Below are 12,298 nucleotides of genomic sequence, written 5' to 3'. Positions count from 1 at the left end.
TAATAATAATAATAATAATAATAATAATAATAATAATAATAATTTATTATTTATACCCCGCCTATCTGGCTGGGTTTCCCCAGCCACTCTAGGCGGCTTCCAACAGAAAAATGAAATAAAACAATCAATTAAACATTAAAAGCCTCACTAAACAGGGCCTCCTTCAGATGTCTTCTGGTAGCTGTTTTTCTCTTTGACATCTGATGGGGGGGCGTTCCACAGGGTGGGCGCCACCACCGAGAAGGCCCTCTGCCTGGTTCCTTGCAACTTGGCTTCTTGCAACGAGGGAACCGCCAGAAGGCCATCGGTACTGGACCTCAGTGTCCGGGCAGAACGATTACCCCATTCAGGACCAGGGAGTCCTCCACACCTGCCCGCCTCCTCTCCCCCACAACCAGTACTTCTGTGTTGTCAGGGTTCAACCTCAATCTGTTAGCTGCCATCCATCCTCCAACCGCCTCCAAGCACTCACACAGGACCTTCACCGTCTTCACTGGTTCTGATTTGAAAGAGAGGTAGAGCTGGGTATCATCCGCATACTGATGAACACCCAGCCCAAACCCCCTGATGATCTCTCCCAGCGGCTGCATGTAGATGTTAAAAAGCATGGGGGAGAGGACAGAGCCCTGAGGGACCCCACAAGTGAGAGCCCAGGGGTCCAAACACTCATCCCCCACCACCACTCTCTGAACACGGCCCAGGAGGAAGGAGCGGAACCACTGTATGACAGTGCCCCCAGCTCCCAACCCCTCTAGACGGTCCAGAAGTATGTTATGGTCGATGCTGTCAAAAGCCGCTGAGAGATCCAGCAGAACTAGGAAACAGCTCTCACCTTTGTCCCCAGCCCGCTGGAGATCATCAACCAGTGCGACCAAGGCAGTTTCAGTCCCATGATGAGGCCTGAATCCCGACTGGAAGGGATCCAAATGGTCCGCTTCTTCCAGGTGTGCCTGGAATTGTTCAGCAACCACTCACTCAATCACCTTGCCCAAGAATGGAAGATTTGAGACTGGGCGATAGTTGGCCATATTGGCCGCATCTAAAGATGGTTTTTAAAGAAGCGGTTTAATAACCGCCTCTTTCAGCGGGTCTGGGAAGGCTGCCTCACAGAGAAAAGCATTCACCAACCCGCAAAGCCCATCGCCCAGCCCTTCCCGGCTAGCTTTTATAAGCCAGGATGTGCAAGGATCAAGGAAACAGGTGGTTGGTTTCACTCGTCCAAGCAGCCTGTCCACATCCTCGGAGGTAACAGAATGGAATTGATCCCACGCAACTGGACTAGACAGTCCAGTGCAGGAGATCATGGGGCCCGTACTGGGCCCCGATGGAGCAGGTGGTTCCACTAAACTGCGAACCACCTGAAAAAGTCTCCTGCTGCTGTTTTCTGCAGGTATAATAGAGGCGGTGAAGAAAGTCTTCTTCGCCGTCGCTACCGCCACTTGGTAGGCTCGACATTGAGCTCTAACCTGTGTCCGGTCAGCTTCAGAATGAGTTATCCGCCACCGGCGCTCTAACTGTCTCAACGATTGTTTCATTGCCCTCAGATCCATGGAGAACCACGGGGCTGTCCAGGCTCCATGCAATTGGAGAGGGCGCTTTGGAGCCAAACAGTCAATAGCCCTACATTCCATCGGGCCACCAGGGAATCGGCTGAAAGGCCATCAACATGGGATAAAACATCCCCTACCAGTACCACTCTCTGGAAACCATTTGGATCCATTAAGTGGCGGGGGCGGACCATCCAAATTGGTCCACCTCCATAGAGAGGGGAAGAGTTGTGGAGAAGTCCAGTTGCACCAGGTAGTGATCTGACTGTGATGTATGTGACTTTAAGTGTGGAATCTTATTATGTGCACCTGAATCCTATTAACTGGGATACAGGTATTTTAGTGGTAACCTGTTCCCCACCCATTCACTCGTCTTGTGCTTTTCCTCCCTTGCCGGGTGGATGTTGTCGCTGTGTGTTATTCTTCAATAAACCATGTCTACAGCTCAGTAAAGACTGTCTAAGCAGCGGTGCCTCCTCATTGCTGAGGTCCAAGGTTTCCCGGAGACATTACATGTGACCAATGACCATGGCACTTCTTTAGTTTCGCTTTTACTTAGTGTCAGATCACCAACATCCATACCGTGTTTCTCACATTTTAAGATGTGCCTATAAAATAAGCCATGGCACGATTTTCTCAAGGCAATAAAATATAAGGCATCCCCCCAAAATAAGACATGCTGGGGTACCGGTACTATACTGTGCTGGGAGCAGGTCCAGGTGGCGCTTCCGTAAGGAACAGGAAAAGGAAGATGCCAGTCCTTGCCGGAAGCGGATGCGCAACGTGCGCCGCGTGCTCAGATGCAGCGGGAGCCGGCAGAAGCTGCAGCACGCCCCGCGCTGAGCCCCGACCCAGCAGGACCCTGTGTGACCCGCAGCGTGCCCCACGCCAAATCCTGACCCAGCGGGACCCGGCAAGAGCAGCAGCACGCGCTTTGCCGAGCCCCGACTGAGTGGGAGCCGGCAAAGCGCGTGCTGCTGTTTCTGCCGGCTCCTGCTGGGTCGGGGCGCAGCGCTGTGTGCGCTGCTACCCTTGCCAGGTCCCGCTGGGTCGGGAGCCGATGGAGCGGGAGCCAGCAAAGGCAGCAGCGAGCGCTTTGCCGAGCTCCAACCCGGCGGCGGGATGTGGCAAGAGCTGCAGCACGCGCCGCGCCCCGACCCCGGGGGCGGGGCCTGGCAAAAGCCACAGCGTGCACCACCTGGAGCCCCGACCCACCAGGACCCAGCAGCGTGCCCTGCTGAAGCGCCAACAAAACGACCAGCAGTGCAGCTGCAGCAGCAACAGCAGCCAGTTCCGGGCGCCAAGCCGCAGCAGGAAGAGAAGGTAATTTTTTAAAATAAGACACCCCAAAAAATAAGCCATAGGCTTATTTTCTTCAGTAAAATAACTTTAAGGCAGTGTCTTAAAATGTGAGAAACACGGTACTTAATCTGTCAACATTTTCATCTTCTGCCGTTCGCGTTTTTTAACCTTGGTGTCGCCAGGAAGCTGTGGATCCTTGATTTTTGTGGTGCAGGCTGTGCCCCTGGGCATGATATGTGATTTGAGGGTGAATTTGGGCGGGTCCCATGCAAATAGGTGAAGATTCGCAAGGATCCGTGCTTCAAAACCACGTTTTTCGGCCACGGTGTCGCCAGGACGCTGTGAATCCTTGATTTCTGTGTTGCAGGCTGTATCCCTGGGCATGATATGTGATTTGAGGGAGATTTGGGGGGGGGCATGCAAAAAGGTGAAGATTCTTGAGGATCCGTGCTTCAAAACCACGTTTTTGCGCCACGGTGTTGCCAGGACGCTGTGAATCCTTGATTTCTGTGGTGCAGGCTGTACCCCTGGGCATGATATGTGATTTGAGGGAGATTTGGGGGGGGGCCCATGCAAAAAGGTGAAGATTCTTGAGGATCCGTGCTTCAAAACCACGTTTTTGCGCCACGGTGTTGCCAGGACGCTGTGAATCCTTGATTTCTGTGGTGCAGGCTGTATCCCTGGGCATGATATGTAATTTGAGGGTGAATTTGGGGGGGTCCCATGCAAATAGGTGAAGATTCGTGAGGATCCGTGAGGATCCATGCTTCAAAACCACGTTTTTGGGCCACGGTGTCGCCAGGAAGCTGTGAATCCTTGATTTCTGTGTTGCAGGCTGTACCCCTGGCCATGATATGTGATTTGAGGGTGAATTTGGGCGGGTCCCATGCAAATAGGTGAAGATTCGCAAGGATCCATACTTCAAAACCACGTTTTTCGGCCACGGTGTCGCCAGGACGCTGTGAATCCTTGATTTCTGTGTTGCAGGTTGTACCCCTGGGCATGATATGTGATTTGAGGGAGATTTGGGGGGGGGCCCATGCAAAAAGGTGAAGATTCTTCAGGATCCGTGCTTCAAAACCACGTTTTTGCGCCACGGTGTTGCCAGGACGCTGTGAATCCTTGATTTCTGTGGTGCAGGCTGTATCCCTGGGCATGATATGTGATTTGAGGGTGAAATTGGGGGGGCTCCATGCAAATAGGTGAAGATTCGCGAGGATCCGTGAGGATCCATGCTTCAAAACCACGTTTTTGGGCCACGGTGTCGCCAGGAAGCTGTGGATCCTTGATTTTTGTGGTGCAGGCTGTACCCCTGGCCATGCTATGTGATTTGAGGGTGAATTTGGGGGGGCCTTATGCAAAAAGGTGAAGATTCTTCAGGATCCGTGCTTCAAAACCACGTTTTTGCGCCACGGTGTTGCCAGGATGCTGTGAATCCTTGATTTCTGTGGTGCAGGCTGTACCCCTGGGCATGATATGTGATTTGAGGGTGAATTTGGGGGGGCTCCATGCAAATAGGTGAAGATTCGCGAGGATCCGTGAGGATCCGTGCTTCAATACTACGTTTTTGGGCCACGGTGTCGCCGGGAAGCTGTGGATCCTTGATTTTTGTGGTGCAGGCTGTACCCCTGGCCATGATATGTGATTTGAGGGTGAATTTGGGGGGGTCCCATGCAAATAGGTGAAGATTCGTGAGGATCTGTGAGGATCCATGCTTCAAAACCACGTTTTTGGGCCACGGTGTCGCCAGGAAGCTGTGGATCCTTGATTTTTGTGGTGCAGGCTGTACCCCTGGCCATGCTATGTGATTTGAGGGTGAATTTGGGGGGGGGCATGCAAAAAGGTTAGTATCCGTGAGGATCCGCGCTTCAAAACCACGTTTTTGAGCCACGGTGTCGCCAGGAAGCTGTGGAACCTTGATTTTTGTGGTGCAGGCTGTACCCCTGGCCATGATATGTGATTTGAGGGTGAATTTGGGTGGGTCCCATGCAAATAGGTGAAGATTCGCAAGGATCCGTGCTTCAAAACCACGTTTTTCGGCCACGGTGTCCCCAGGACACTGTGAATCCTTGATTTCTGTGTTGCAGGCTGTACCCCTGGCCATGATATGTGATTTGAGGGTGAATTTGGGCGGGTCCTATGCAAATAGGTGAAGATTCGCAAGGATCCGTGCTTCAAAACCACGTTTTTCGGCCACGGTGTCGCCAGGACGCTGTGAATCCTTGATTTCTGTGTTGCAGGCTGTACCCCTGGGCATGATATGTGATTTGAGGGAGATTTGGGGGGGGCCCATGCAAAAAGGTGAAGATTCTTGAGGATCCGTGCTTCAAAACCACGTTTTTGCGCCACGGTGTTGCCAGGACGCTGTGAATCCTTGATTTCTGTGGTGCAGGCTGTATCCCTGGGCATGATATGTGATTTGAGGGTGAATTTGGGGGGGTCCCATGCAAATAGGTGAAGATTTGTGAGGATCCGTGAGGATCCATGCTTCAAAACCACGTTTTTGGGCCACGGTGTCGCCAGGAAGCTGTGGATCCTTGATTTTTGTGGTGCAGGCTGTACCCCTGGCCATGCTATGTGATTTGAGGGTGAATTTGGGGGGGCCTTATGCAAAAAGGTGAAGATTCGTGAGGATCCGTGCTTCAAAACCACGTTTTTGTGCCACGGTGTCGCCAGGAAGCTGTGGATCCTTGATTTTTGTGGTGCAGGCTGTACCCCTGGCCATGATATGTGATTTGAGGGTGAATTTGGGGGGGCCCCATGCAAAAAGGTGAAGATTCGTGAGGATCCGTGCTTCAAAACCACGTTTTTGTGCCACGGTGTCGCCAGGAAGCTGTGGATCCTTGATTTTTGTGGTGCAGGCTGTACCCCTGGCCATGATATGTGATTTGAGGGTGAATTTGGGGGGGCCCCATGCAAAAAGGTGAAGATTCGTGAGGATCCGTGCTTCAAAACCACGTTTTTGGGCCACGGTGTCACCAGGAAGCTGTGGATCCTTGATTTTTGTGGTGCAGGCTGTGCCCCTGGGCATGATATGTGATTTGACAGTGAGTTCGCGGTGGCCCAATGCAGAAATCATGAGGATCCATGAGGATCCGTGGTTTTTAACCACCTTTTTGTGTCATTGTGGCCGCACGAAAAAGTGGATGCGTGATTTTTTTGGTGCTGCCTACAGTCTAAGACATACTCTACAATATCATGGTGTTGTTTTTTTATTTGAATGAAAAAATCATATGAATTCATGAGGATCCGTTTAAAATCATCTGGATCCGCGTTTTACCCTGACCCCTTAAAGACCAACTAAGTTTTTGTTTTGGTATGAGCTCATACCAAAACAAAAACTTAGTTGGTCTTTAAGGTGCTACTGAAGGAATTTTTTTTATTTTCCTTGGGGGGGGGGAATGAGTGACTCCCCCCTCCCTCCCAGAAGACACAAATTCTCCTCCTTCCAAACAAGCTCTGAATATCCTCTTTTTTCCCTCCTGATAATCTCCCAGGTTCGATCCCCGGAGGCGGCAGGGAAAGAGACCCCCCCCACCTCCCAAAAAGTCCTCCGGGGCACGAAGGTGACATTGCCCCTTTACCTCTTTTAATCCATTCCTGATGCCCCCAGAGATACCGGTATATTATATCTTCTATTATACTTGTGAGACATTACCTTCATTTCTTTCAAGACCTGTCTATACAACTTTATATACGAATACCAGAACTTCACATACACTCCATGCATTTAAGACGGATTTCCCATTGTTGTTGTTGTTGTTTAGTCGTTTAGTCGTGTCCGACTCCTCGTGACCCTATGATTTCCCATTATCTGAGTTTATTGATGTGAAGGAAAGAGAGAAATATGTCAAACACTCCAGACATCTAAATGGTTTCTCCCCTTTGAGAATCTGTATATGTTTTGTAAGCATCTCATTTCTTTAAAAAGTATTTTTATTAAAGAATAGCTGGCCCTGCCACGCGTTGCTGTGGCTTAGTCTGTGAAATGGGCCCTCAGGATCCCCCCTCAGACTCCCCCGTAGGCCCTCAATGGGCCCTTAGACTCCCCTGTACCCCCCCCCCCCGTGGTTTAGTCTGGGAAATGGGTCCTCAGAGTCCCCCTTCAGACTCCCCTATAAGCCCTCAATGGGCCCTCAGAGTCCCCCTTCAGACTCCCCTATAGGCCCCACTTTGGGCTTAGTCTCTTAAATGGGCCCTCAGAGTCCCCTTCAGACTCCCCTGTAGGCCCCACTTTGGCTTAGTCTGTGAAATGGCCCCTCAGAGTCCCCCTTCATACCCCCCTGTTGGCCCCCCTGTGGTTTAGTCTGTGAAATGGGCCCTCAAAGTCCCCCTTCAGACTCCCCTGTAGGCCCTAAATGGGCCCTCGGAGTCCCCTTCAGACTCCCCTGTAGGCCCCACTTTGGCTTAGTGTGTGAAATGGGCCCTCAAAGTCCCCATTCAGACTCCCCTGTAGGCCCTAAATGGGCTCTCAGAGTCCCCTTCAGACTCCCCTGTAGGCCCCACTTTGGCTTAGTCTGTGAAATGGGCTCTCAGAGTCCCCTTCAGACTCCCCTGTAGGGCCCGCTCTGGCTTAGTCTGTGAAATGGGCCCTCAGAGTCCCCCTTCAGTCTCCCCTGTAGGCCCCACTTTGTGAAATGGGCCAGAGTCCCCCTTCAGACTCCCTTGTAGGCCCCCCTGTGGTTTAGTCTGTGAAATGGGCCCTCAAAGTCCCCCTTCCGACTCCCCTGTAGGCCCTAAATGGGCCTTCAGAGTCCCCTTCAGACTCCCTTGTAGGCCCCCCTGTGGTTTAGTCTGTGAAATGGGCCCTCAAAATCCCCCTTCAGACTCCCCTGTAGGCCCTAAATGGGCCCTCAGAGTCCCCCCTCAGACTTCCCTGTAGGCCCCATTGTGGCTTAACCTGTGAAATGGGCCCTCAGAGCCCCCCTTCAGACTCCCCTGTAGGCCCCACTTTGGCTTAGTCTGAGAAATGGGCCAGAGTCCCCCTTCAGACTCCTCTGTAGACCCCCACTGGGCTGTTTCGTGTCGGTGGGGCGATCTCCATGGAGGGTGGTGATCGTGGATCGGGCAAGATATGAGATGACGGATTGTGGATTGGGTAGGATGGTGAAGGCCAAGACCTATGGCGGGGATCTCTGGGGAGTGGGGGGATCTCTGGGGTAGGTACCTCCGTGGTGGGAGGGGGTTCTTGGGGAGCGGGCTACTGTTGGGGTGGCCTGGTCAATGGCAGAGGTCTGTTCTCCGGGGTGGGCTGTGTCCCGGGGTGGTGGGGTGGATGGAGAGTGGCCGTTATTTTGCCAGTGGGCGGGATTTTGGGTGTATGTTTGATTTTGTTTGGTGGGGTGGGTGGGGAGTAGGTGGGATTTAAGGTGTAAATCCCTAAATCCCTAAATGTTTGTTGGGGTGGATGGGGAGTGGGCGAGATTTTGCCAGTATGTTGGATGTTGTTTGTTGGATGTCCACAGGAGGGGGCAATTTTTTTTGTATACAAATCCAGGTTTCTACCTGTCCAAGGTGTGTGTATGGACAATGTAGAGACACTCTCACATGCGCTGGCGATATTGTGGGCAAATTTGAGGACGATCGGGAAAGCGGTTGTGGAGAAAGGTTCGTTGGAACAAACATGCACCCTCTACATTTTAATATATATAGATTTCTTGAATTACAAAGGTGTGTGCAGTGTCTCTCATATTTTTACATGTATCACTTTTGCAAATCAGTTTCAATTATTAATACACTAAGAAGAAAGAGGGAAAACGGGGTAGAAAGGGGGTGGGAGGGTGGGTGGGGGTGCGATTAGGTGATGATGTTTCTGTTTTGCTTAATATATGTATGTAATATATGACAGTAAGAGCTGTTCGGCAGTGGAATTTGCTGCCAAGGAGTGTGGTGGAGTCTCCTTCTTTGGAGGTCTTTAAGCAGAGGCTTGACAGCCATCTGTCAGGAATGCTTTGATGGTGTTTCCTGCTTGGCAGGGGGTTGGACTGGATGGCCCTTGTGGTCTCTTCCAACTCTATGATTCTATGATTCTATGATTCTATGATTCTATGTAGGGCTTGATGTCAGCTTTGTTTGTGTAGGTTCTCCTTTATTCGCTTGTGTTCTTTTGGTGGTGAGAAAGATTGAGGTTGGCTAAGGGTGTGCTTTTATATGCCTGTTGTCTTTGTCCATGGAGTTTTCTTGGCAGGGATACTGGAGTGGCTTGCCAGTTCCTTCTCCAGGTGGATCACGTTTAGTCAAAACTCTCCACTATGACCTGTCCATCTTGGGTGGCCCTGCATGGCATAGCTCATAGCTTCTCTGAGTTATTCAAGCCCCTTCGCCACGACAAGGCATTGATCCATGAAGGGGTGCTGGAGGAGACTCTTGAGAGTCCCATGGACTGCTAGAAGATCAAACCTATCCATTCTTAAGGAAATCAGCCCTGAGTGCTCCCTGGAAGGACAGATCCTGAAGCTGAGGCTCCAATACTTTGGCCACCTCATGAGAAGAGAAGAATCCTTCGAAAAGACCCTGATGTTGGGAAAGATTGAGGGCACTAGGAGAAGGGGACGACAGAGGACGAGATGGTTGGACAGTGTTCTCGAAGCTACGAACATGAGTTTGACCAAACTGCGGGAGGCAGTGCAAGACAGGAGTGCCTGGCGTGCTATGGTCCATGGGGTCACGAAGAGTCGGACACGACTAAACGACTAAACAACAACAACAAGGGTGTGCTTGTTCATTTGTGATTGGCTATGATGGTGCACCGCTCCGGGACTTCCGGGTTGTTGCAACGGAGTTTGGTCGCCTGCCATGCACTCTCTGCCACGGGGGGTGGGAGAGAGCGTGTGGGTATAAGCCCTATAGCCCCTCCCTGTAAGGTTCTAGGGTTACCAGAAAGTCGGATCACTCTGCAAAGTGTGGGGAAGCTACTCTGTCGAGACCCCCCTTTTTTTGCTGGAGCTCCCAGAGCTGCTGGAGGAATATAAAAAATTTCTGTTCGCTCTCTAGCTGCAGAACATTCAGCTTTTGTCTCTGTGGGAGACACCCATCTGTCCTTTCAAGGCTGTTCAGATAATTAAGGCAGAATTTTGAAATCAAGAACTAGGCTAGAGGCTGAATGAAAAGAGACTGATAGTGGTGCCTAATGGTTCATGTAGGAATTGTCAGTGTCTTTAAGATACCCAGTGGCAGACTGAGGAACTGCTGGTAGTATTTAAATTAAGTGAAATCAGTCTTATAAAATGGTTTGTCCATAATTATCAAAGGGATGTACAGCGAACGGGATCCATTCCGGAGGTCTGGTTGGACCCTGAGAAATTCGCAACCATAGAATCATAGAATCATAGAATCATAGAGTTGGAAGATACCACAAGGGCCATCCAGTCCAACCCCCTGCCAAGCAGGAAACACCATCAAAGCATTCTTGACATATGGCTGTCAAGCCTCTGCTTAAAGACCTCCAAAGAAGGAGACTCCACCACACTCCTTGGTAGCAAATTCCACTGTCGAACAGCTCTTACTGTCAGGAAGTTCTTCCTAATGTTTAGGTGGAAGCTTCTTTCTTGAAGTTTGAATCCATTGCTCCATGTCCGCTTCTCTGGAGCAGCAGAAAACAACCTTTCTCCCTCCTCCATATGACATCCTTTCATATATTGGAACATGGCTATCATATCACCCCTTAACCTTCTCTTCTCCAGGCTAAACATACCCAGCTCCCTAAGCCGTTCCTCATAAGGCATCGTTTCCAGGCCTTTGACCATTTTGGTTGCCCTCTTCTGGACACGTTCCAGCTCGTCAGTATCCTTCTTGAACTGTGGTGCCCAGAACTGGACACAGTACTCCAGGTGAGGTCTGACCAGAACAGCATACAGTGGTACTATTACTTCCCTTGATCTAGATGCTATACTCCTATACAACCGGAGCTGCCTGTTCTGCACATGCACACCATGCGGGAGAGCGCTTCTGCGCATGTGGCGAAACCCGGAAAAATACTTCTGGGTGTAACCCGAAGGATACGCAACCAGAGGTGTGTGTATTCAGAGGTACCACTGTATGTAAATAAAAGGGATCCGGGGGTGGGGGTGGGGGAATATTTAGGAATAGATGAAAATGTTGGGTGTTAACAAGAACTTGACTACGGGCAGACTAGGAAGACATTCTCAACCAAAGTAGAGGAGGAGAAACAAGAGGAGAAAGAAAGAAAAAACCGACTTGACGGAGATTCTTGCTTTTAGAGTGAAATCAGCTTCTGCCAGGGGTCAGCAGGAGGCCGGTCCACTGTCCCTCAGACCTTGTGGGGGGCCGGATTATATTTTTGGGGGGAAATGAACGAATTCCTACGCCCCACAAATAACCCAGAGATGCACTTTTAATCAAAGCACACATTCTACTCATGAAAAAGCACACTCATTCCCGGACCATCCGTGGGCCGGATTGAGAAGGCGATAGGGCTGGATCCGGCCCCTGGGCCTTAGTTTGCCTACCCATGGGTTTACGCAAAAGCAAATAAACTACCAGGAGTTTGACTGATTTATGAAACTCAAGATCAACCAAAGATCTCCAAACACACTACCATAAAAACTTAGAAATGGGTAGTCAAAGGTTTATAGTGTTAAAAGAGATACTCTCAAGATTGCTGAAGAAAGAAACCAACCATACGTTTCTGGCTGATACACCATAGCTGCCAAGTCTCCCGTTTTCCCCGGGAAAACCCCTTTTTTTCTTACCTTTTCCCGGTGGTCCCCCGTATCACTTCGTCTCCCGTTTTTCTCCATTATTTTCTCCTGCTGGGGCCATTTTTTTCCTTTCCGATTTGCCCTTCTATGGGCACCAAAAATGGCCGCCGCCAGCTTCAAAAGTCGCATCTACACATGTCCGGAAGTGCATAGATGTGACTTCCGGTGTTGGCGGCGGCCATTTTGGTGCCCATAGATGGGCGAAGCGACACCGGAAGTTGCGTCGGCACACTTCCTGACATGCGTACAAGCGACTTTTGAAGCCGGCGGCGGCCATTTTGGGTGCCCATAAAAGGGCAAAGCAACACCGGAAGTTACATCGACGCAACTTCCAGTGTAAAATGGCTGCCGGTCCCAGATTCTGCAGTCCGCAACTTGGAAGGTAAGTGATACGCTCAAGAAGAATTCAATTCCCTTTAATTGGGAATTCCCAGAAGGGAATTCTTTTATGCACCACATTTTTCCGTGTATAAGACGGGGGGCCCTCAAAATTTACAAAATAGGGGAGATTGAGCTTTTGGGGAGGATTATTTGGGGCGAATGCAGAAAATTGCTCACCCACCAGAACACAGCACACAGCCTCTTGCATCACTTACAATCACTGCTTACAATCTCGGGCTCGCACTTCGTTCCGGCGGGTGAGCTATTTTCAGCATCCCCCCCCCCCCGCGCCAACAATCAAGTGGCCAATCGCCACTTAAAAACTCAGGCTCACATTTCTTTCCGGTG

General features: G+C 50.6%; 1 protein-coding gene across 1 annotated transcript in view; it reads left to right on the top strand.

Annotated features, from left to right (window-relative positions):
• RXRB (retinoid X receptor beta) overlaps positions 1-12,298 on the top strand; it is a 371,934-nt gene that overhangs the window by 55,701 nt on the left and 303,935 nt on the right. The gene's annotated exons all lie outside the window — the stretch shown is intronic.

This window comes from Zootoca vivipara, chromosome 2, assembly GCF_965207765.1.
Source record: "Zootoca vivipara chromosome 2, rZooViv2.hap1.1, whole genome shotgun sequence".
In the NCBI taxonomy this organism is placed as follows: domain Eukaryota; kingdom Metazoa; phylum Chordata; class Lepidosauria; order Squamata; family Lacertidae; genus Zootoca; species Zootoca vivipara.
This window is presented reverse-complemented; position numbering and strand designations above follow the sequence as displayed.